The sequence below is a fragment of the Petromyzon marinus genome, unplaced genomic scaffold, assembly GCF_048934315.1.
Source record: "Petromyzon marinus isolate PM22_M1 ecotype Great Lakes invasive population unplaced genomic scaffold, UKy_Petmar_22M1.pri1.0 PM_Scaffold_14, whole genome shotgun sequence".
NCBI lineage: Eukaryota > Metazoa > Chordata > Hyperoartia > Petromyzontiformes > Petromyzontidae > Petromyzon > Petromyzon marinus.
Window position 1 is genome coordinate 1,598,217 of NW_027423102.1, and position 20,505 is coordinate 1,618,721.

A 20,505-nucleotide genomic window follows, 5' to 3' on the forward strand; every position below is an offset into this window, starting at 1 on the left:
GTGTATTCGATTCTGATCCTGCTGCCTGTATATTATGAGTTTTAATGTTTTGCCTGTGTCCTCGTAGATCTTTCTCCGGGTCCTCCAGATTTATCCCTCCGCATTTAGAGTCAAGATTTGTTTAGAAGAAATGTCAGCTTGATAAGCCACTTCGTTCACGTATCAGTTGTAACCAGATCACTTCTAAAATGTTTTATATAGCTCTGTGGGGCTTACCTGGTAAAATACAAAATAGTTTAGTTGTAGTTTATTGGATGGGTGATTGGGTAGGTGGGTAGTTCGGTGCGTGGGTGGGTTAGAGGTTGAGTAGGTGGCAGGATGAGTGGGTGGGTGAGTAGATAAGTGGCTGGTGAGCAGGTGGGTGGGTGAGTGCATGAGTTATAGATTAAGTGGGTGGATGGGTCAGTGTGTGATTTGGGGCATGAATAGGTGAGTGGGTGGGTTAGTGGAGTGTTGAGTGAGTGGGTCGTTGAGTTAGTGAGTGGGGGGTATGCAGGTGGGTTCGTAGGTAAGTGGTTAAGTGAGTGGCTGGGTGTGTTGATGAGTGAGTGGGTTTCGCGATTGAGTGGGTGCCAGGGTGATTGGGTTCATGAGTGCTTGGCTGGGTGTTTGAGTGGGTGGGTGGGAGGCTGAGTCAGAGTGGAGCGCCAGGGTAGCGGAATGTTAACTCCCTCGCCATTTGTATAGGACATCGTGGATTCCATCTCGATCGTGACGCCTGTATATTTGGAGTTTGCATGTTCTCCCTGTGGTTGCATGGATTTTTCTCTGGGACCTCCGAGTTTTTCATGCATATTTAGAAATATACATTTAGAGGCTTTGGCTGCTATAAATGTCCACGTGATAAGCCACTTCTTTGAGCTATCATTTGTTTGCCACGTCGTTTCCGACAAGGATCTGTATAGCTCAGTGGGCCTTACCTGGTGAATTTAAAATAATTCAATTGTAGTTGAACTATTTTAAGTGAATAGGTGGATGAGTGGGTCGGTGGGTTGGTGAGTGGCTGGTTTAGTAAGTGAGAGGTTGGATGAGTGGGTGGGTGGTTGAGTTGTTGGTTTAGAGATTCAGTACGTGGCAGGGTGAGTGAGTGGGTGGTTGAGTTGTTGGTTTAGAGATTCAGTACGTGGCAGGGTGAGTGAGTGGGTGGGTGGCTTTACGAGTGGGTGGATAAGTCATAGAATGGGGCGCCATGGTGGCTAGAAGATGTTAACCACCTCGCCTGGTATATTGGACTTCGTAGGTTCGATCCCGACCTTGACGCCTGCTGTATATTTGAAGTTTGCATGTTCTCCCCGTGGTCGTGCAGATCTTTCTCCGGTTTCTCCAGTTTTTCCCTGCACATTTAGAAACATGAGTATTTTGAGCATTTGGCTGCTATAAATTTCAATGTGATAAGCCACTTCGTTAGGCTATCATTTGTGGCCAGGTCGGTTCTGAAAAATAGCTCTGGTAAAATAAAAAATGGTTTCATTTATAGTCTATATGTGATTGACTTCCCAGGAAGTAACACTCATTGTATAAACCCCAGAAGAATATTGTTTTGAGTCACCCAAACCAGAATGTGAACTGATATATTCGTATTTTCAAGCGAGGTTCTCGGCCACAGACCACCTGGACAAATATGATGTAGTTTAGTTTGCATATGAATTATTACTTGGGGTTTGTTGATATGATAAAGTTAATGTTTTCTTTGACAGGTCTATTGTGTTGTACACTCTGACAGGGGCTCAGGCTTGTTGGGGCAGCATCTGGCTGAAATGCACCTTCACAACAGGAAGATTGGAGAGAGGCTTCACAAGGAAGAGAAAACTATCGGTATTGAATCATGAAAATGTAAAACATGTGGAAAACTAGGCCCACCGATCCAACCCTAGCATCATGTCAACTATGTATTATGTTGACATTCCTTCGCACTGAGAGTAGGCATGCTAATCGGATCTAATGAATATGTGTAAACAGGCGATTTGTGTGTAAACAAACACACATTTCATACCGCTGTTTATTAATCGTAAAAATCAAGCGATTGAGCTAGTGAATGAGATAGACACATGCTGTCATTATTTCATACATGAACACAACTAGCCAGCCAGCGGTCATGCTTTTCCACACCTAATCACATTCATCTCTTTGTTTTAGCCATCTTTGTGATGAAGGGAACTGTATTGTTCATGTGTGTGCAATGTACTTTTCAGAATATGAATTATGTTGGGTAATATATGAATTATGGCTATTAAAAGTATCTGTATTTAAGTCCATCAGGGCAAACTCTTCTGCAAAGGAGACTTAGAGCATTCAACATTGCGTCCCTTTATATTTTTGCTAATCGCAATATTTTTCGATTTAAAGCTTTCGTGACTGCAGGGATTCATATTCTTGGTTCTTTCGGTAAAGTCACGTGGAGGGGAAATAATAAAATAATGCAAATAAAACATATAATAAAATTTTCACGAAGTTTCGACCACAACGCAAGCAGACGTCCTCAGATGAAGAAACAGAGCTGTCGGAAAGACAGCGTCTTAATGAACACTGGGCAGTGAACGCTGGGCAGTGTTTATTAAGACGCTGTCTTTCCGACAGCTCTGTTTCTTCACCTGAGGACGGCTGCTTGCGTTGTGGCCGAAATGTCGTGAGAATTTTATTATATTATGTTTTATTTGTATTATTTCCCTTCTACGTGACTTTGCCGAAAGAACCAAGAATATTATCGCAATATGTTCAGGAGATAAATGTCAAGGTCTGCTAGCCAAAAGAAGGCTTTAGGAGAGAGTTCATGTAGTTTTGCTATTCATTCATTAAAGGGCAATAGAGTAAATGCTAAAATAAATGTTTTCAGCTATTTTTTTTATATACGCTAGATTTACAAGTCTATAATGTACAGAAAATACCATGGTTGGCCAGACCATCACTCGGCATCTGCATGTGGCTCCTGGGCAGTTCAAGTGTGGCTCTGCAGAGGCGCTGCTAATTTGTAACTCTTCAATTTAACTTTATATGAAGTGAGAACAATCTGGTATCGGAGGCAGGCCATGAGTACTCCCAGGGCACTGAGATTTCTAAACTCAAAATTACACAGCCAGTCGACACGAGTCAACTTCTGTATGGCTAATCTTTATCTCTTGTGGCTCCCGCGGCCACCTGAAGATTATGGTATGCTGCTGGTAGGGTCAGGAAAGTTGGTCACCCTTGGTATATATCTGTATATGCGTTGATGATTTTGTGCAATGTTCAGCTGCTCCGTCACGACAGGGGTCCCAGTCAGTTTGAGACTGCTAAATTAAGGTTCTTATGTGCTTTACAGATTTTGATAAAAATTTCAGTCTTGAATTTCTCTCAACAGGTATGGACCCTGGGCAGGAGGATGTAGAGTATGTGGGTTTCATACGGCTATATGCTGTGGTTACATCCCACATGTGATCTCCGCTTTAAAGTCATGAAACTGGTTGTAGCCCATTTAAATTTTAATATACCCGTTTAACACGTAGGCTTTCGCGGCCAATATCATCCATAATATCGTTTTTTTGGGGTTAGATCGTTGAAATATAAATTTGTCGTTAAACCCGCCACCACCGACACAGCCAATTCGTAAGGTTTGTCACATAAACAGAACATTCCAATTCGTGAAGGGCTCACAAGTGACGTCATCACATCTATCCCTCCAAGGAATGAAACAGGAGGATTTCTCTACGAATTTGGCTGTCCACCTAATGATGATAGTTGTAATTACTGGCGAAACGTCATACTCAGATTGTAAATGTTGTGGATTTTCTCTCCAACACTTCGGTTTGCTGTACAAGTAGCGGATTGGCATGTTCCGTTTACGTGACAACCTTACTAATTGGCTGTTAGGTGGTGGTGGGTTTAACGGCTCATTTATTTTTATGCGATCTAACCCAGAAAAACTATATTGTAGATTTAATATACCCTTTTGTTGAAGGACAGCCTGGGTGACCAAAGTTTTATAGGAACGGCAATAATGTTAACTTGATTAAATTAGTTTTATCATGAAGCGGTAAAATCAGCTGTTGTTCAGATGTCAGTCTAATTAGTATTACATCGTAGAAATATGAGAGTCCTTTGTGTAATAGTCTATTAACCACTGATGATGGTAACATTGGTTTAAGGTTACATTTTAAGAAGAACTAGATTGGCGTACATTTTATCTTGCATAAGTACACACATTTATGAAATAATATATTTGATTAAAAAATGCATATATTTTCTTCCATTGCACACAGTTGTACCATTGATAACAGGGCACACAGTTACAACTGACATCACCAGATGTCACTGAAGTTCCCTCAGAGATCGATCTTTCATAACCAGTGTTCACATAATCAGTTATGTTTTCGCTAATTACCAATTACACTCAGCCGGGTTTGACAGACTTGTATGAATGTATGTTGAACTTCCTTTCCACCGTACATAGCCAACCGTGCTAAACGGAGGTGCGGGAATTAAGCGCAGAACCTATCGTTAGGATCAATGCTGTTGTAATTTTTTATGAGGATATCAATTGGTGGCTGAAATGAGATGTTCAAAGACTACAGCATGATAATCGGTACATAACATGAGTGTCGAATTATGTCTTAAGAATTACCCAGCCATTTGTACGTAAAATTCAACGTTTCTGGGTGACATCTTAAGTCCGTGTTCTTCATTGCAAGGCCCGCGGGCCGGTGGCAGTCCCTGGTGTCCTTTTTACTGCGACCCCTGACGTGCAGTCCCCGACAATACACACAAGTGAAAACACCCCATCATGCTGTCAAACCCCCCAATGGTTTCAAATGTGAGATGGCTCTTTCACTGATAATGTCTTATTCGCGAAAGTGGCCCCCCTCCGAAAATGAGTGAATATCACTGTTTTAGGTCAAGGATTGGCCAAATAAAGTAGGTATTATTTGCTTATGTTTTCAAATGTCCGTAATAAAACCATATTAATGCCACCAGCTGAATGAGTGGCAGGAGGACTGGGTGACGTTCTTCTCACGGCAGCGACTGCAGCTTCAGCTGGACATGATAGAGAAGGACTACGGTGAACGGGAAACCCGCGAGCTCTGGTCTCGGCTTCAGGTTCGTAAGCTGTTTCACTCTCGCCCTTAACCCTTTCCTGTTCCGAGACGACTGCTCATTTCAGGATGGGTCTCGTTCACCACCGAATCTCGGAACGCGCAAGCGGTTCAGCGGTAATTTTATTTAGAGAGGCATAGCGCCGTTGTTTTTAAAGACATTGTACTCGCCGCAGAGCACCGTAGCGACAGGACAGCACTCTATTATAGCTGGTACCAAACTGTGCTACACACCTTCCCGCACGGCCTTGTGGGATCCACGGTACCGATAAAGTTATTTAATATTTACTTCCTATTACGTTCCGATGACGTACACGAGATTCAGCGGTGAACGGGATGCACCCCGCAACTTGCAGTCATCTCGGAGCATTAAAGAGTTAATACATGCAGCAGTGTAGCTCATCATGTGCACAGCCATATGGGAAACCCATTTGATCGCAGTGGGTTTTCGAGGTGACTTTAAAGGTAAAGTGGTGTTTCACACGCAGGCTTTCGCGACCAATATTATTCATGATAAAGTTTTTTTTGGCTTAGATCGCGTAAGTGTAAATGCGTCGTACACCCACATCCACCCAACACAGCCCATTAGTAATGTTTCTGACATGAACAGAACGTGCCATTTATGTTAGTGCTCGGCACTCTGGTGTGTTAGAGAGGAAACGCAGAACATTTTCAAACGAGTACGACCTTTCGCTGGTGATTACAACCAGCATCATCAAGCAATTGCCAGAAGCGTTCTGACTTCTGGCAATTGCCTAATGGAAATTGGAGGTGGGTGTACGATGCTTGTAAATTTATGCGATCTAACTCGAAAACAACGTTATCATGAATAAAGTGGTGTTGTTTTTTGCGTGGTGTGCAGCTTCGGTTGGGGGATTTTTTCCGGGACGTAGAGGTGGTTCCGGCACTGCTCCACGGTGACCTATGGACTGGGAACCGCTGCAGAGATTAATGAAGGGCCCGTCATCTTTGACCCAGCCTCCTTCTATGGGCACTCGGAGTACGAGCTTGCCATCGCTGGGTAAGAAAAAACTACAAACAACCAAAACAATAGCAGCAACTGCCGTTCACTGCCCTGTCTGTGGCATGCAAGGTTCATTCGTATAACCTCAGTGTGGCAAGGGCTGGCTCATTAAATAAATAACAGAGACCAGGTAGAGTTGTGGTTGAGATGTCTACATGCTGAGGTCTCCACCCTCTCTATTTGCTAACTTACAAAGACTCATCCTTCCTTGCTAAGGCTTTTTGGGCAAATCCTGTTAAAGCTGATACGGTGCACAAAACAATAGTGGAACGATAAAACTCTTACTTATCCACGGCACTTGAGGATGCTTGAATGTTCCAGAAACACAGTTTGTCGAACAAGGAACTCCTGGTTCAGAGACAAGTTGCCACTGATGTGCTTTACCAGAAATCCAAGCTGAAGATAATTCATTACACGTCAAATGGAATTCAAACCCTCAGAGCTGGGATATGCTTCAGTGATCAAAAACACATTTGACATGATGTTTACTGTGCAGCCATTGGTGACCAAGTTCAGACCACAGCATTCCTGCCCTCAATTCGCAGGAACGTTTGTTGATAGATGGCTCACTGAATTTTGAACGGAGGACCTCAATGGCATTGGCTCGGTGCTCTGACATTGAAATTAACCTCGAGCCTCTCAATTTCCTGCATTACGTTGAATTTGTGAAAATGTTGTTCATTGTTATGTTGTTCGTGCTGGAACAGCAGCATTGTAAGATTTTGAATGTTTGGTGTTGTTTGGGTACAGGATGTTCCAGGAGCTTTAGCTCCACGCTTCACTCATCCTACCACGCTCTCATCCCAAAGTCACAAGGCTTCGGCAAGAGCCAGAAGCTCTAGCAACTCTTCCACTACCTGAACCACTGGAATCACTTTGGGACAGGATACCGAGGGTCATCCATCTCCACCATGTGCAGTCTCCTCAAGTGAATGAACGGTGCAGGAAATCGTGGGCTATGGTGTATGACTATAAAAATTCTTATCGGCCATGATATACATGATATACATTGTTGAATAAAGGCCTTCCCTAAGCCACCACTAAATCTCACGAAACTAGTCCATTTAAATGCTGTGCAATGCCCTAGGCATTCCACGTGAGTGTGACCGGTGGTCCCTTTGTTCCGCATCCTGGCCGTGATCTCCACGCGAAAACTGGGTCAGTTAATGTCCGAATCAGAATCTTTAATTAGGCTGGACGAATCTGATGAGCTATGAAGCTCTTTTTTCACAGATGTCCAGTCGGGGCGAGTCAGAAAGTTACAACAACAAACAACAGTACAAACAGATGGGAGGGCAAAGTAAAGGAACGCGAAGCAAATTTTGACTTAACTTTCGTGACTGCAGGAATGTATATTCTTGGTTCTTTCGGTAAAGTCACGTAAATAGAAAACAAAAAACAATAAAATAAAGACCGCTTGTGTTGCGATTGAAACGTCCTAGGTTTTTTGCTTTTATTATTTTAAATGTATTTTTTATTTGTTATTTTTTAATTTTTTTTAAATTTAATTTGAATTTTATTTCTTGTTTTCTATTTACGTGACTTTACCGAAACAACCAAGAATATGAACGCTAAGCAAGTCATGAAATAAAAATATATAAGAGTTCAAATTGCATTAGTGCATCAATTCCTGCCAAAAAATTTTTATCACCAAATGCCATTTTGGGCAAGGCAGCATAACAAAAACAATCCCAAATGTTTGGGTAGTACCAGTTACATTGTATGTGTTTGTTGTTGTTTTGCTATGGGAGTAAACCCTTGCAGAGAAAGGGACCAGAATTAGGAAAGTGAAACCAGGCACTCCTTCAGAAGATGCCATGCACGGGCGTGACCACTGCACCACCCTGACGCCCAAACAAATGTAATTCAAATAATCTACAATACTGGCAAATAAACCCTATTAGTATCAACCGAATGTCTGGACAATCTGACCCCCTCTACACAAGTAACAGTTGAGAGTCAACGCTGTGATGTTGTGCGATTGGTGCAAGCGGGGTGAGGTCAAGGCCGATGACTGCTTCCAGCGGTGTCAAGATGAGCATTTTGAAGAGGCTCGCGAAGGATGATACTTGGCAGTTGGGTGCAGTCTCCCTCCATTAACAACAGAGGGCAGAGGAGCGACGCTCACAACAATTGGCTGAGCACTGGGCGTATACAACGCATGAAGTCGGCAGCAAGTTTATCTCAGGGAGTTGACCCGCACACGACAACTGGGTCTGTCCCGTGTGTTCACGCTATAACGCGGCTGCCTTCATTTAGGGAACGCGCACCGCCATAAGGCGACTTGTGAGCGGTCGACGCCGAACTACTTTCTTGAGCTGCGCGGTTGAGCGAGACGAGACGGTAACGCGGCGGCGTCCCCTCAAGTTGTTTGTAACCCAATTCTGACTACGCTTGGACATTCATTACGGGGGAAATAGTTTTCGCTTAACGCGGCACTTTTCAGGAACGCATCTACTGCGTTAAACGAGGATTCGCCGTACAGGTGCTGTGCACACTGTACTCGGAATCAAAATCCGAAGCGCTATCAAGCTCTCACTCACAGGTGTCCAGTAAGAGGCGGTGGGGGGGGTCACCAAGTGACACGCAGCTTGACCGTGGAGTAGACCGCGAGGACGCCAACGTCGCCTAGGCAACGCCACCCCCCCCCCCCTCTGGCTCTGCCTGCCTCGCTCTGTGCACGTGAGGTGCCAACCACGTGACGCGGGCCACTGCGCGCGTTGCGTCACCGCTCACCGTGGGGGGCCCCTCCGCTACGTCCACATCGTACAGTCGCACATTCATTAATAGTCACACTCTTAATCATGTTTATGGTCATCGTCATTAAAGGTGAGTTTAATAATAATACCACTACACAATGTGTGCATTAATATATACGGCATGAATAAAACGCACCTGTAAATATCCTAAGTAAGTTTGACCTGACATTATTGCACAACAATTGCCCAGCCACCGTGGGATGTTTATCCTCCAATGTGTATCTGGCTCTGACCTGACTTATATAAAAGTGCAGTTCTGCAATTGCTTGGTCACACGACCGCTGGTGAAAAGACCTTCATGAGAGCGAACTCTTTACGAGTATTTGGTCTAATTTTCCATTTAGCAATAGGTTTTACCCATTCTGGCAATACAACAGGTGTCAAGATGTTAAAACACCAAACAGAATCCTCATTCAAGGAATCCTGTCTGGATTAACCACGTACTTGTGGTGAACATGGAAACATGCTCTGATAATATATGCATTGTCTTTGAAACTGATTAGTCCACACCAGGAAGGTCCCATATTCTACTTTTCCACGTTGACCAGATGTGTTGGAAGAGCCGGCTGAAAGCCACACTTTGCTGGATCACACGTGACTTGCCGATCAGCTAACTGTGGTGTGCCCATTTAGCGACCTCTGGTCTGTGAGTTCAGTTTACTAACCATTAACAGCATGGCAGCTTTCTAAGTGGCTTGTGTGACAATTAACCCATGTCATTATCTCTTGCACAGCCTGAAATAAGTTTTGGCGTCAGGGATGGAAATTATGACTCACCCACCTGCACCTGCCTTGTGCTCCCAGACACCTAAGGACCTTATTACCGCTGTGAGAAATTGACGGGCGTAGACTGCTGCATGGCGATGATGTATTCACGTCGTTCCTGCTGTTTTCCTCTTTTGCTAGGTGATGCAATTGGTGTGCCAACACCTCCAGATGCAGTTCCTGAAGGACGTGGGCATTCGGGACATGCTCGTTTTGCCTGTGATGAATGAGTTTGTCCAAACACACAGGGAAGTCAGCCTGTTCATCGAGGTGCGTTTCCCATGTTTATTTCACTCGATTGGTCGTCTGTTTGCAAGGTCATGCTCTGCCCAGAGGTCACCCACTGAGATTTTTTTTACCGTAACATTACCGTCACTTGGGTTTGGTGATTGATTCAACGGGCAAAAATATTTATAAGAAGCGTAAACATGGCAACGTGATCATTGTCAGACCACGGAGGACCTTCAGAATGCCGAGTATGATCTTTAAATTGATCCTGGACTCAGTCAGGGGATATTTGAACAATTTGAATATTGGGGCGATATCGTCTTGCTACGGGTCTGAGTGAGAAGTCTCCCAGCGGTTTTTTGAGTCCATAATCGGGATATTTGGGTTAGAGCACGTAAACATGCACTCAATAATACACTAAATATGCACTATTTATTTATATATACAGTGAGGGAAAAAAGTATTTGATCCCCTGCTGATTTTGTACGTTTGCCCACTGGTAAAGAAATTATCAGTCTATAATTTTAATGGTAGGTTTATTTGAACAGTGAGAGACAGAATAACAACAACAAAATCCAGAAAAAACGCATGTCAAAAATGTTATATATTTGACCCCCTCTCAATCAGAAAGAAATTAGGTTAGCTTTACATTTGACTGACAGTGAATCAGCAGAAGAAGCAGTCATGTTGTCTATGTGATTCCAATCAGAAGGTGACATTTTTTGTGTTAACATTAAATTAGCTTGTAGGAGAGTCCTGTCTAAAGTATCGAGTTCAAATCGGTGTAGCCTTATCCTCTCTGAGATTTAAGATAGGCTGGCCTTAAACAGAATCTGTTTAGAATTTGGAGAAGATACAGCAGAAATGAGTGTGAAAGCGATGGGTATTACCTTGTGATCGCGGCATCTTTTGAGGAAGGTCAGAGTCTCGATGAGCTGTGACTTCTTGTCCCGTTGTCTGTTTAAAGCTCTAACAGATAGGTGAAAGCCCTCCCCGTAGAGGTTATCAATTCTAGATTTAAAGCTTTCGTGACTGCAAGGATCCATACTCTTTGGTTCTATTCAGTAAAGTCACGTAGGTAAATAATAAAACAACAAAAATCACGACGTTTCAGCCACAACACAAGCGGCCTTCATCAGGTGAAGGAACCAGGCTGTCTCGAGGACAGCGCTGGAGTGAAACACAGCCACGCTCAGACCGCGACCGTTAAGCTGTGTGCGAGGAAACAAGGTGCCTTGACAAAGGAATTAGCATAAAAATTAGCATTTGATTGGCCGACTTAGCATGATGAACGGTGTAGAGGTGGTGTACATGCGGGTGCACATGCCGGTTGGTGCGGATTGAAATCACATAGACAACATGACTGCTTCTGCTGATTCACTGTCAGTCAAATGTAAAGCTAACCTGATTTCTAAATTCAACCAGCTATTAAAGAAGAACCCAGTTCCACATATAACAAAACTCGACGTCAACAAAATCGTCATTAATCAGAGTAGCACGCCGATTTCGTTCAATCTGAAAACAGTACTGGCTAGGGGACTGAATTTTGCTGTCACCCCAAAACACATACCAGTAGATGATATCATCTCTCAGGTCGATGTAGCCCTCAAAGGCGTGGGACACATCCAAGCAGATGTTGTGAGAGCTGAAATAGCCCCTATTCTTAAGAATGCTAAGAAACCCATTAGTAACATCAGCAAAAATGAATGCTCTGAACTCGCGAATTAAAAAAAAACAGAAGTGATATAGTCATCCTCTCAGCCGATAAAGGCAACGCTACTGTAATTATGGATAAAGATTCATACAACAACAAAATCCAGAATCTGCTCAACGATGGAAGTTACTCAAAAATTAAAAATTACCCTACCAATAGCCTAGCGATGAAAACCAACAAGATCATCACAAGTTCGACCTCCCTAATCGACCCAACTAAACGTCCCTCCCTAAAACCTTCTGCTGCAAGACTCCCTAGATTCTATGGTCTTCCCAAGATCCATAAAGAAGGCTCCTACTACGACCCATCGTATCCACGATCAACTCCCCTACCTATAGACTAGCCCGTTTTCTGTCATATTCCTTGCTGCCTTTCACTGACAAGACCACCTCAGCAGTACTTAACTCAGCCCAATTGGTCTCTATGGTCAAAGACGTTGTACTGTCCCCTGACGATATCCTTGTCAGCTTCGATGTGGTCTCTTTGTTCACCAAGGTCCCAGTACCTGATACCATTGAAATAATTGAAAATTTGGTCCAACATGGACTAGACGCCGATACACCTGCACTGGTTAGGCACTGCCTCAACAATACCTACTTTACTTGGAATGGCTCCTTCTACAAACAAAATGAGGGTACCCCCATGGGTTCCCCCTTGTCACCAGTGATAGCCAATATTTTCATGGAGAAATTTGAATCAGACGCCATCCAGACTTCCACCCTCAGACCTTCCCAGGGGAAGAGATATGTGGATGACACTTTCGTCATTTGGCCACAAAGCCTCCCAGCTTTGAACCTTTTCCTACACCCCATCAATTCCAGACATCCCGCCATCAAATTCACCATGGAAGTGGAGAAAGATGGCAAGCTACCATTCTTCGATGTTCTGTTTGAGAGGAGACCTGATGGCTCATTGGGGCATTCTGTCTACAGGAAACCCACCCACACAGATTCCTACTTGAAACCTGATTCCCACCACCACCCAGCCCAAAAGAATTATCTCATCAAAACTTTATACCATTGGGTTCATTGCATTTCGGACCAACACAACCTGACCAGTGAATTAAAACATGTACACCTGGCCCTCAAAAGGAATGGTTACTCTGACCGTACCATCCGCCAAGCTGTCTCTCCCTCCATACAGAAACAACCACTTGATACTCCGGTCAAAACCATCACACTTCCATATATAGCAGGCGTTACTAAAAAGATTTCCAAAATTCTAAACAAACACAAGATCCAGGTCCGGCTCAATACAGTACACAAAATTCGTGATCTGATCCCATCCGTGAAGGATGTCATTCCTGATTTACAGTACCCCGGGGTTTACAAATTGAGTTGTACCTGCGGTGATTGCTACATCGGTGAGACAAAGCGACATGTCTCTGACCGAATTCGCGAGCACAAATCAGATTTGAAACACGGCAAAACGAATTCTTCTGCCGTGGCTGATCACTGTTACAACGCTGTAGGGGATCACGATATAATTTTCTCCGATACCAAGGTTCTTTGCAAACCCACGGGCTTTTATCAGAGATTTGTTCATGAAGCAATTCAGATCTACAAACACAGACACAATTTCAACCGAGAGGATGGTTTCAAATTAAGCAACCATTGGAAAGATGTTCTAAATCAAACTAAACATTAAACTAATTTCAATGGTACAGTATATTTTTTCAAGTAGTGGTACCCCAAACTTTCGCAGCTCTTATAAATTCCCCCTTTTCACACCATCAATAGGTAAACTCCCCCTCCCCCCTTCCCCCCCCCCCCCCCCCGCGCCAAACTGCAAGTCCACCGGCACGTACACCACCTCTTTCCTAAAATCCGCCAATCAAATGCTAATTTTTATGCTAATTTCTTTATCAGAACACCTTGTTTGCTCGCACACAGGTCCGATGTCTGAGCGTGGTTGTGTTTCGCTAAATTCTCCTGTTTGATGAGTACTAGGTGCCTCGGTGAATGTATATGCTCTAACTTTAACATAGCTATTTCTGTGACCAGTTACAAGCTAATCACTCAGCTATTTCAATGCTAAATTCGATGCTAATTCCTTTGTCAAGGGCTCCCTCTGCAGATGTGTATACTTTAACTTAGCTATTTCAATGAGCCATTTCAATGCTAAATTATATGCTATTTCCTTTGTCAAGGCGCTTGGTCTTTTTCTTCTCACACAGCTTACAGGTCGTGCTCTAAGCGTGGCTTCTTCCACTCCAGCGCTGTCCTCCAGACAGTCTCGTCTCTTCACCTGATGAAGGCCGCTTGTGTTGTGGCTGAAACGTTGTGATTTTTTGTTATTTTATTTTCACCTACGTGACTTTACCCAATAGAACCAAAGAGTATGGATCCTAGCAGTCACTAAAGCTTTAAATCTAGAATTATGAGGCTCGTTTACCCAGGAAAGCCTCACTGCAGGCGCGACACGTCCATGTAGGCTATCTAGGCGGTCGTCTAGGGCGTAAAGTTAAGTGGGGTGCCAAATTCGAGGAAAAAAAACCTGTAATTAATTTCTCAACATTTCTGACAATTGATTAATTGGACAGACGGACGGACAAACCGATTAATTATACCTCTTTAAATAAATAATTAATATTGGACGGAAAATAGGGGCAAAATGTTTCCCAGTTTACCAAAAAACTCAGCCTCGATCTGCCCCTGGGGTTTGGGGGGCGCCGATTGCTGGCAGCAGCGGGTCCAGGGCCGCCGCTGCCTCACTGAGTGAGCCTCGTGGCTCTTTTTCAGGAGGGTCCTGCCAGTTTTCACAGTAGGGGGTGGCTATGTATAATCCCAATTGAGTAATGTGTACTTTATATCAGAATACATTACAGTACACTATACCATTTTGCGTGAAAACTCGGACCCATTATCTTGAAGTTATCGGGGGTGGGGCGTCTTTGCTTATTAGCATCTTTAGTATCTTGCGATTCACCAACGATGGTTGGGGCAAGCCTGACTGCTGATGAGACACTGAATGTCGAAGCGAGCCCATAGCTTGCTTTGTATTGAACTAATACTGCTGACATTATGCACTCCAAGTTTTTGGCTCTTATGAAACATTTTTTTTATTTTCCATCTACGTGACTTTACCGAAAGAACCAAATAATATGAATTCCTGCAGTCAAATAAAGTTTGAAGTCACTGATGCAAGTGTTTGATGATGTACGTATGTGCTCAGAATCATTAGCCATACTTGACTGTTATAGAGCACAAAACTGTCATTACCCGCTAGATGGCAGTCAAATTATGCGGATGTAATTCCGGCTATGCACGACAGACAGATAGACAAATAATCCCTGGTGGGCAGTGTGGAATCTCTTATGGGTTCTTTCGGTAAAGTCACGTAGAATGGAGATAAAATAATACAAATAATAGCAGAATAAAATTCTCACGACGTTTCGGCCACAACACAAGTAGCCTTCCTCAGGTGAAGAAACAGGACTGTCCGGAAGACAGCGCTTGAGTGAACCCTGCCAAGCTTGGAAGCGTCTTTTAAGCTGTGTGGGAGGAACAGAGCGTCTTGACAAAGGAGTTTACATATGAATTAGCATGTAACTGGGGGATTAGCATGATGTTGGTGTGATGGATGAGCACCACGGAGAGCGACGAGTTTTGTTCAGACGGACGAGTTCATCTATGTACGGAACGGAGGAAGGGGGGAGAGGAGTTTACATATCAACAGTAAATTAGCATGTAACTGGGGGATTAGCATGATGTTAGTATGAGGGATTAACACCACGGAGAGCGACGAGCTTGGTTCAGACGGACGAGTCTATCTATGTTCGGAACGGAGGAGGGGGGGGGAAGAGGGGGAAACAGCCACGGTGCGCTGCTCTGTCCTGTGTTGCGTTATAACTATGCTACAAACTAGACTACTATACATTACAATATTATACCTTCCAATCTAAACTACATTGTATGATATCGTATACATAGACAAACCCCACCCTTGAATTATACAATGCGTTACTATACACTACCCTATACTTTAGACTATAAAATATTAGACTTGTAGTATTACACTATGTATTATTCTACTAACCCTACTGTATACCACACTGCTGTATATTCACTATACAATTACGGTACTATATATTGCCTTATCAATTATATTTAACATTACACTGTTATACTATTTATTATTATACAAAATGCTATAAACTAAACTATTGACCGTCGTGTGAAAGGTACTAAGAGGCAATGCCAGCAAATGGATTGCAGTCTGAAAGTCACCGTAAAATACAATCAATCAAAAACCGAAATGGTTTATAACGTCTTTCCAATGGTTACTAAGCCGGAATCCATCTTCTCGGTTGAAATTGTCTCTGTGTTTGTATATGTGGATAGCCTCATGAACGGATCTCTCATGGTAGCCAGGTGGCTTGCAGAGAACCTCCGTCTTGGAGAAGTCAATGTCATGTGAGCCCACTGAATAATAAAAGTGATCTGCCACGGCTGAGGTGTTCGTCCTACCGTGTTTCAAGTCTGCTTTATGTTCACGGATGCGGTCTGAGATATGTCGTTTGGTTTCTCCAATGTAGCTGCTTCCACAGAGGCAACTTAGTTTGTAGACGCCCGGGTACTGTATGTCTGGAACACATCTTTTACAGACGGAACCAGATCACGGATTTTATGTACTGTGTTGAATCGGACCTGGATCTTGTGTTTATTCAGGATTTTGGAGATATTTTTTGTGACCCCCGCAATGTAGGGTAAGGTGATGGTTTTGAATGGCTCGTCAAGAGGATCCTACTTCATGGTTGGAGTGATGGTTTTGCGGATTGTGTAGTCGGAGTAACCATTAGCCTTGAGAGCTTGGTGTACGTGCTTGAGTTCACTGGCAATGTGTTCCTGGTCGGAAATGCATTGGGCTCTATGGTATAGAGTCTTGATGAGGGAATTCTTCTGGGATGGATGGTGGTGGGAATCCGGTTTTAAGTGAGCATCCATATGGGTAGCTTTCCTATAGACAGAGTGGCTCATTGAACCATCAGGTCTCCTTTTAATTAGGACATCTAAAAAGGGTAGCTTGCCATCTTTTTCGTGTGTGGAACCTGTTGTTCCTACCTGTATAATCCCCAGTCATAACCCCCACCATTAAGCCCAAATGCAGATACTTACCCCACACTGCAACCCCTAATCCAGATGTGCATGTACATAAACAGCCCAGAATTTATCAATCCACTGCTGGATGAGGGCCTCCCAAAGTCTTGCGGGTCGTGAGGTATATATGACCATACTTCACCACGCTGGTCAGTAGTGCGTTGGTGCAGATGGAGGGGGGGGGGGACTGCAGAACAACAATGGATTTTTCTGCACTGTCCTTTCCTGCTCACGCTGGCTACGGCACCGTCTTTGTGCGTGCTGGCAATTAATCAGTCATACATCCAGGCTACAGTATATCCACGCTCAACTCTGCCGAGCTTCTAAGGCCTAGCGAAATCGAGCACATACCGGGTGATTTAGATATAGGTCATCCAATCTATTCGCCTAAGATACATCTCTCATCATAACCCCTATTCCACAACCAGCCATTGGAGTTCCGCCACCGCCACTTAGTGGCGAACGGCGGTTGTTGTTGATGTACGTCACTTATCTTGTCTGAAGCACTCCGATAAGCCTGGGCGAAAAGGGCACTCTATTAATAAGAATAATTGTTATTATGAATATAAATATCACTACACTTACTTTGAGGATGGGACGCATCGCATCTGTAATACACACTTTAATATGACATTACTCAGACCAATCTGATTAATCTTTCTGTTATTTCTTCCCCCAAACATATTTAACTATCATGAGATTAATAATCCATTCAGAACGCTCACAGAGCAGAATAACGTCATCACCATCGCCTCGTGTTACAAAATATCCCTCGGAAGGAGATACCACGACTGTATCTGATGTCATTGGAAAGATTTGATAAACCATTTCAGGTCTTAATTGATTGTTCACGCTTACAGTGACTTTCAGACAGCATACATTAATTTTTCGTCTCCCCCCTCCTCTTTTCAGAACATAGATGGACTAGTCCTAAATAAACTGCCAAATCGCTGCGCGTGGCGCTGACGTTTTTTGTTATAAATAAATAAATACACCGTTTAAAAATACATTTATGCAAACCGACACACCTGATGACGACCGTTTGTGTTATGGTCGAAACGTCGTGAGAATTTTTATTGTTTTATATATATTTTATTGTTTCCCTTCAACGTGACTTTACCGAAAGAGCTAAGAATATGTATCTGATATATCAAGTAGCCATTTTATCCACACCATAAATAGGTTGACACAACAGTTGCTTCATTTGTCTAAATGTTTTTTTGTTTACACATCCCATCAGACACGTGACCTTCTGCGACTGCACAACCCACAGCATTGTAAGTTCAACACAAGCAGCCTCTGGAGCGTTTTCGACATGCAGTGTCTCATCAGCAGAGCCAACATCGCTTGAAGCAATGGTGGTAAACTGCCAAATGTGTAGAGGCGAGGACCCTCTCTGTTCGATATGGGTACTAATTGAACGCATAATTGTATACAGTAATACATATAACACAATAATTATGTTTTTATTGTGGAGATTACAAGTCAAAACATTAAGAAGCTTCGTTTCATATATCTGTCCCTCTGCATAACAATGTAAACGTTTAGTTTTACACATCGCTTAAGTATCACGACCATCTAGGAATTTAATAATTGCAGCAACTTTGGTTCAATACAAGCAAACTCAGGACCGGTTTTGGCAATGTCTCAATCAGCACACGAGGAGGCAGCATCTTCACACGCACCCTGCTGGAGAATTTTTTTTTGTCATGTAACAGTCAAAAATTATATTTATAATGCTCAGAGATGGGATTTAACCGTACCAAGTGTAAAACATGAACGTAACACAATGAGGCTTAGTTTGTATCCTTTTTTCGAGCGGGATGAGATCATCCTGCTCACTGCCCTGATTCACACTCATGATCGCAGCAGTACTGGCTGAGTTCTCGGGACCCATCAACTATTTTCAACCTATAAACGATGTTTGATTTTACCAGGTAAGGCCCACTGAGCTATGTAGCTCTTTTTCAGAAGTGACCTGGTCCCAAACAATAATTCGACAAAGTGGCTTATCACGTGGAAATTTTGAGCGGCTAAATACTCTAAACGCGCGCTTGTAAATGTGGAGAGAGAAAAAAAAACGGAGGAATTGGAGAAAAGTCCATGCAACCACGGGGAGAGAGACACTAAAATTCCAAAAAAATACATGCATCAGGGTCGGGGTCAAACCCACGACCTCCTGCATTACCAGGCGAGGAAGTTAACATCTCACCACTGTGGACCTCTGAACCACTCGGTCACCTCTCCAGTCTGATAGTGTGAATCTAAATAAATTGTGGTGATAAATGGAGACATTGTGTCTGCTTGTCTCTGTCGTAATTTTCTTAATTCATGAATTCACACTGACAACAACGAGAAAGGACGCACGGTGATGCTGTCAGCGACGTAGATGTGTCTTGATGCGACGCAAATCAATCAAGCGGCGGTGTTAATCATCACGTTACCACGTATTTGCCAAACGACGTAAAAAGGGGGAAGACATACATCGGGGTATTTTCTCTACGAGCATTATTGTCTTGACTATAAAGTTGCAGTGATTGAAAAAAAAACTGTATTTAAGTAATCTCTATTCATACGGGAAGCAAATAAACAGAATAACAATCTATATAAATAAAAATGTAAATGTTCGTTTGTTCAAAATCTTAAATCTCCGAAAGTTCTTCACCGATTGCTTTGAAATTTTGACACAACGTTGCATTCGAATACACGCATGTTTTTATATACATACTATGTTGTTATATACCTACTATTATATAGATGTCACACCTGTGACAGGTAAAAATATACTCATTGGCTTTTTCGGTAAAAATATGCTTTTTTTGAAAAACAGCGCCATCTGTTGGACGTAAAAGCAACACACGCTATACTCTGGTTCTATTGGGTAAAGTCACGTAGGTAAAAAATAAAGTAACAAAAATCACGACGTTTCGGCCACAACACAAGCGGCCTTCATCAGGTGAAGGGACGAGACTGTCTGGAGGCAGGGCTGGAGTGAAAAAAGCCACGCTCAGATCACGACCTTTAAGCTGTGTGAGAAGAAACAAAGCGCCTTGACAAAGGAATTAGCATATAATTTAGCATTGAAATGGCTGAGTGATTAGCTTGTGACTGGTCACAGAAATGGCTATGTTAAAGTTAAAGCATACATCTTCTTTGATTATTTCGGTAAAGTCACGTAAAATGAGAATAAAATAATAAATTGATAATATAAAATAACAAAATAATATTCTCACGACGTTACCAGGTAAAAATGTTTACCTGGTAAACATGTTTACCTGGTAAACATTTTTTATTTAGTTATTCTTCAGGTGCTCCGGTTTCCTCCCACATTAATTGGCCCACACCACCTCAAACTGTAGAGGACCGCAGAGCTTGGGCAATCGTTGGCGCCGACTCGTCGCCTGGCTGCTGCCTTCCCGCTCATCTGTGGTTCCTCATCGCGCCTCCGAGTCGTTGTCCTCTCTGCGAGAGCGAGCGAGTGATGTGCGGTAGCGGCGTGTTGCAAGTTGACATTGTTATTATTGACACACACACTAGAGGACGGATAAGGTGGCGTGACCTCACATGCATGACAACTGACCCATCGCCAGACACCGCTCACCATGCGGGCACTCACCACTCACCAGATATCATTCACCTGGCACACACATGATATACAGTGAGGGAAAAAAGTATTTGATTCCCTGCTGATTTTGTACGTTTGCCCACTGACAAAGAAATGATCAGTCTATAATTTTAATGGTAGGTTTATTTGAACAGTGAGAGACAATAACAACAACAAAAATCCAGAAAAACGCATGTCAAAAATGTTATAAATTGGTTTGCATTTTAATGATGGAAATAAGTATTT

At 43.1% G+C, this 20,505-nt stretch overlaps 1 long non-coding RNA gene across 2 annotated transcripts; it reads left to right on the forward strand.

Moving 5' to 3' along the window:
• The first annotated feature begins 983 nt into the window (after positions 1-983).
• LOC142922695 (uncharacterized) lies at positions 984-18,945 on the forward strand. 2 transcript variants are annotated; one of them, XR_012940241.1, is made up of 5 exons: positions 984-1,815; positions 4,948-5,070; positions 5,929-6,087; positions 6,841-9,884; positions 17,896-18,945. It is a non-coding gene; the product is annotated as an uncharacterized LOC142922695 (long non-coding RNA). The 2 variants fall into 2 exon arrangements; XR_012940242.1 differs by lacking the exon at positions 17,896-18,945 and adding an exon at positions 13,733-16,021.
• Positions 18,946-20,505: the final 1,560 nt, after the last annotated feature.